The 4,999-nt window shown below is 40.2% G+C and overlaps 1 non-coding gene across 1 annotated transcript; it reads right to left on the bottom strand.

Annotated features, from left to right (window-relative positions):
• Positions 1–4,063: 4,063 nt before the first annotated feature.
• On the bottom strand, positions 4,064–4,198 carry LOC118152585 (small nucleolar RNA SNORA75). Its single transcript, XR_004741330.1, has one exon. It is a non-coding gene; the product is annotated as a small nucleolar RNA SNORA75 (small nucleolar RNA).
• Between the last annotated feature and the right edge of the window lie 801 nt (positions 4,199–4,999).

Genomic DNA, 4,999 nt, shown 5'->3' with positions numbered 1-4,999 from the left:
AAAACTGAACACATTCTCAAGGCAATGAGACTCCTCTGACGTGGATTTCCAGGAGGTGGAAAATTCTGCATACTGGCATGGTTTCAAGCACACTTCATATTCTTTATGCAAAGCCAGGGCAAAAGGTGAATAGTTAACACGTCCTAAAGAGCAGTTGTGTTGTAATGCAAAGGAATCTGAGGGTTCCAATCACACTGCACCATGTCCAGTAATTCAACACTAGGTCAGAAATATTCTCTTTAAAAAGAGATCTATGTAAAATCCATGCTTTGCAAACACAAGCCCATATTAAAAGAAGCCTGCTTCTTATAAAATGAAGAAACTTGAAGCTATCATCTGAAAAACTCAGACATAGAAATAAATACAGAGGAAAAAAGAGGTAAATTGGTGGGTATTGTTCAGACTGATAGCTGACATTGATCAGAAACAGATTATGGGTCTTCTCTCTCTTTCCTGGTTTACCTCCATAGTCCACAATTGCAAATATGAGTTGAAATTTTAAGAAACAACAATGAAGACCAAGGTTATTCTCTCTTGTGCTCAGTAGTTTTGGGGGGGTCAAATGAGTTATGTGGGCGTAGGTTACAGCTTCCGTCACTTTTCACAATTTTGTCATCTCAAGGTCTGAACAGAGCACCCAACTCTCAATTTCCCCCTTTTTGTTCCATGGCTTTTTCCTGCAATATTAAAATAGAAATGAAAGAAGGAAGAAAGAAGGGAAGGAAGGAATAGAGGAAGAAAGGAAGAAAGGGAGGAAAGAATGAAACTTGAAAAAAGTAAATGTGAATCCAAAAAGGGAGTAGAAAAGGATTATTCTGATATTTATTACTAGTTCAAAAAACTGAACTGTAAATCAGGTTATAATTTATAAACTGGTTCCTAAAAATAAAGAATCAAATATGTTTAAAAGCAATTAATAAGCAATTTTTATCCAGGAAGTGGGTGATTTTTGCACAAGGGGGAGAGAAATGCTCCAGGCTTTGCCTCATCTCCTAGAAGCATCCCATATTCTTAGATGTGACGTTGCCTTGGTAACCACAACTTGGTGACCTCGTTATTTCAACCTAATCCTGCTTTGAAATTATAGTTGCTCCACCCTTTTGCCTGGCCAGCCTGATAACATAATCATTGTAAATGAGGATGGGGAAAAAACAGCAGGATATGGTCCCTCCGGTGACACAAGACCAGTCTCACCTTATCATGGAAATAGACGAACAATTAAATGGCATGAATCTAAAACCCTAAAAGTGGATTTTCTTATTTTTTAGATGGTTTGTTATGCTTATTTTCAAAACCTACTGGTGGATTCAATGTAGCAGGGTATCTTGATAGCACTATATGAAAATGGAAAATGCCTATTTGTGTTACAAAAAATAAGAAGAGCTAAACTGTGAAAGGTGAAGTCCTTAATTATGCATTTGTTTTGCCCAACAGCTGAGTAGAAATCAGAATCAGAATATAATTTTTTAACAAGCAGACTGACAGTATCCAGGTTTGTTTGTCCAGCATAACTTCCTCTGGCTAAAGCCTCGCAGACCAGTTGTCATCTTGAATTCAGGCTCCTTTCATAACAAAAGAATCAGGAGATGATGTTGCTTACATTCTGAATGCATCAAGTCTAACTGTACTGTACTTTAAAGGAAATATAATTTATTCATTTGTTTCAATTTGTGTGCTTTGAGATCTCTAACCGGAAAGGAAGGAAAATTTCTTTCTCTTTCTTTTTCATTTCCTCCTTTTTAAAAAAAAAAAAAATCCCAAAATGGTTAGGATATAGTAGTGGTAAGTTCAGATCTCAAAAAAATGTTCATATTGCACCCAACTCATACATGGAGGGGTCTGGGTAGCTACATGGCCTGGCTCTTGGGCTCCTGAGCTCCCCAAAACTTCCCCTCCGGGACACACTGCTGTTTCTGACTACCACACACGAGTTCATTCATCTTTCCAAGAGATCCCCAATTGTGGCACTTGGAGGGGAGGGTTCCGTGGATGGATTCCCTTCCCCGATTCTCCTGCTGGCAATAGTCCTGCTTCCTCTGTCTACCCACTATGTGTGTTTCACAAAGTGATTCTTTGCTACTGGTGGATACGCTGTTGGCCTCACCAGTGGATGTCAATGGCAGCTCACAGGTGAGAGGCAAGTTCCCACTTAGGGCCATTATCCAGAGAGAACATGCCCAGGGAATAAGGCCACCCATGCTGCATCCCCTCCTTGCCTGCAAAAAGAGAGCCACTGCCACTGGGGGAAGAGGGAATGGCCAATGGTTGGCTAACGGATCTAAAAGTGGAGCGAGATAATGTAAATAAGTTCTAGTGTACTATAGTAATGCAGGGTGACTATAATAGCAACAACAATTTGTCAGATATTTTTAAATAGCTAGAGGAGCAGGTTTTAAATGTTCCCATCTCAAATAAATGATAAATGTTGGAAGTGATAGGTATGCTAATTATCCTAATTTGAATACTCTACTTTGTATACATGTATTGAAATATACTGTACTCCATAAATATGTACAATTATGTGTCAATTAAAAACAATATGAAAGAGAGCTGCCACCAGCTATACCTTATAGCTACAAATACTATTGTTTTATAATCTAAAGAATGTAGGGAAAGATTATAGCTTCTTGAAAAAAGTATGTTGCATCAATTAAAGCTTCACTATCAAAGTGAGAGTAACAACTCTCTGAGAGAAATAACTTGGAACAGTATGCATTTGACTTAAGAGTATTTCTTCCCTTCTGCTGAGAGGTGAGTAAAATTAGCATTTCATAAAGTGTGAGCTTCAGGCACGCTACACCGGGCCATTCTAAGCCCATTCTTCTCTTGTTCACTGTAGCCACAGAAGTAACAGTAATATAATAATGATGACGAATACAGCTACATTCAGTGAGTCTACACACTACCAATTGCCCCACTTTACAGAGGAGTGGCCAGTACTGACAGCCGAGTGTCATGATAGCCTCCCAAAGCTGGCAGCAAGTGGCAAGCCAAGATTCAGATGCATGTAGCTCCTCAGCTCTTCTGCCCTCCTGGACCTAACTGTAGAACTAGGACCAATGTGGGACCCCATGAGTAGACACATCAAAACTCACTCTGAAAAGAAAGTTCTAAGTGGTCCAAGCTGCCCACAGACAGAATAGACCTAGACAGTCTCGAAAACAAAGGAAACACACAAAGTATGAAATTTAAGGCCAAATATATTTGACCTCTCAGAACAGACCAAAAGTACAGATTTGAGTATAAATACTGGACCCTAAGTATTCATCAGATGGTGTGTTTTTGGCTTGGGGGTTCTTAAATGATACACGTAGAGAGAGAAAGGGAAGCAAATTTCTTGGCAGCTTCAAGCATCTGTGTAGAGAAGAGGAAAGAAGAGTAGTACCCATAAGGGAATTGCGGTGGGATGGGGGTAAGAGGCTGAGAATAGACACGTTTTAGGTTTAGACTAAGAATTGAGAGAACTCACACAGTTGCTGTGAGGATCAAATGATAATATGCAAAAATAGACAGAAAAGTATAGATCACGAGATAAATGTAAGAAATTCCGGTCCCAGAGGCAGCTGGCAGTGCTGCAGCCTCCTGAGCAAGCGAAGCGATGCAAACTGTCGGAGGAATATGGTTCCACTGAACCTATTCCAGCCAGGAAGAAACAAGGATGCAAATGAGGCTTTGGGAACAATGAAGGCAACAGACAGCCGGTGGCGGTGGAGAAAGGAATATGAGAAGTGAAGTCCAGTTCTGCCAGGGCTTCGATAACAAGGTGCCCAAAATTCATGATGCTCCTCCCTTCCACCATTTGCACCCAACAGACCTGAAAACAACCAGATTGCCAGACATTTCTCTGACTCCTTCCCTCTACCTGAAACATCTCTCTTCTCCTTCCTTACTGAGCTCTTTCCTTTGCCTTCTGCCTGGTCATCTCCCAGCTATGTTTCAGGTCCTAGTTGTCACTTTCTGCAGAAATTCTAGACTTCCCCCACCCAATGCTAAATCCTTCTTTCTTTTTGCCTCTCTAAACTCCCTATTCTTTTATGTTTGTTTATTTGTTTCTTTCTTCCCAGAACATCTCACAAAAGTCAAATGTACCTCTGTAAAGACAGAAGGTAAAATAATGCTAGTTCTGTGAATTCTCTCATCTTCTCATGTAAATCCATCAAATGCCACCAACAGACAGAAGGGAGATCAATGAGAAGCCAAACTCCCTGTCCTTTCTCCATTTCTATATATTTACTACTTCTTGCCCTGTCTTCCCCACCACCCTCCATAAACTTGTTAACCCTGTGAAAGCAAGAACCATGGTGTCTACACAGTTCCTGGCACATAACAGAAACGCAATAAATTCATTCATTAATTTTTCACCCAGCACATATTTACTGAATATACATTCTGTACCAGGCACTGAAGTAAAGCAACAAACAAGACAGATACATTCTCTGCCTTCATTCTTGGGGAAAAGAAAGATTTTTGTTTTAAATCAAGTCAGTGAAAACAAACAAGATGGTTACAGATTCCTAAAAGTAATATGGAAAAAAAAAATGAACAGTTTGATGACATGGAAGAGGAAGATCTTCTTTAAGTCTCATGTCTTTCAATCCTGAGAGAATCTGTCACCTGTAGCCTAAAGCCAACCTCCTTCTTTCATCTGGATTCACTGAGACCCTCAGGAAAATCACAGGGCAGTGAGGGGAACTGAAGAGGAAACCAGGGATTGCAATCATATAGGATAAGACCTATGACAGATACTCACAGGAGACTAGGTGTCATGGAAGGACTAAGCAATATGTTGAAAATTTAGGAGCAGTGCTCCAAAAGGGTTTCCAGTGATGATGACTTTGAGCCTGGTGATTCAGAGTACTACAGTATCTGGAACCATAGTACTGGGTTTGAATTCAGCCCCCACCCCTCACTGGCTTTGTGGCCATGAAGGAATTACTTAATCTCTCTGTGTTTCAGGTTCCTCATCTGAAGGATGAGTTAAATGATAATACTCACCCTA

The sequence above is a fragment of the Callithrix jacchus genome, chromosome 3, assembly GCF_049354715.1.
Source record: "Callithrix jacchus isolate 240 chromosome 3, calJac240_pri, whole genome shotgun sequence".
Lineage (NCBI taxonomy): Eukaryota > Metazoa > Chordata > Mammalia > Primates > Cebidae > Callithrix > Callithrix jacchus.
This window is presented reverse-complemented; position numbering and strand designations above follow the sequence as displayed.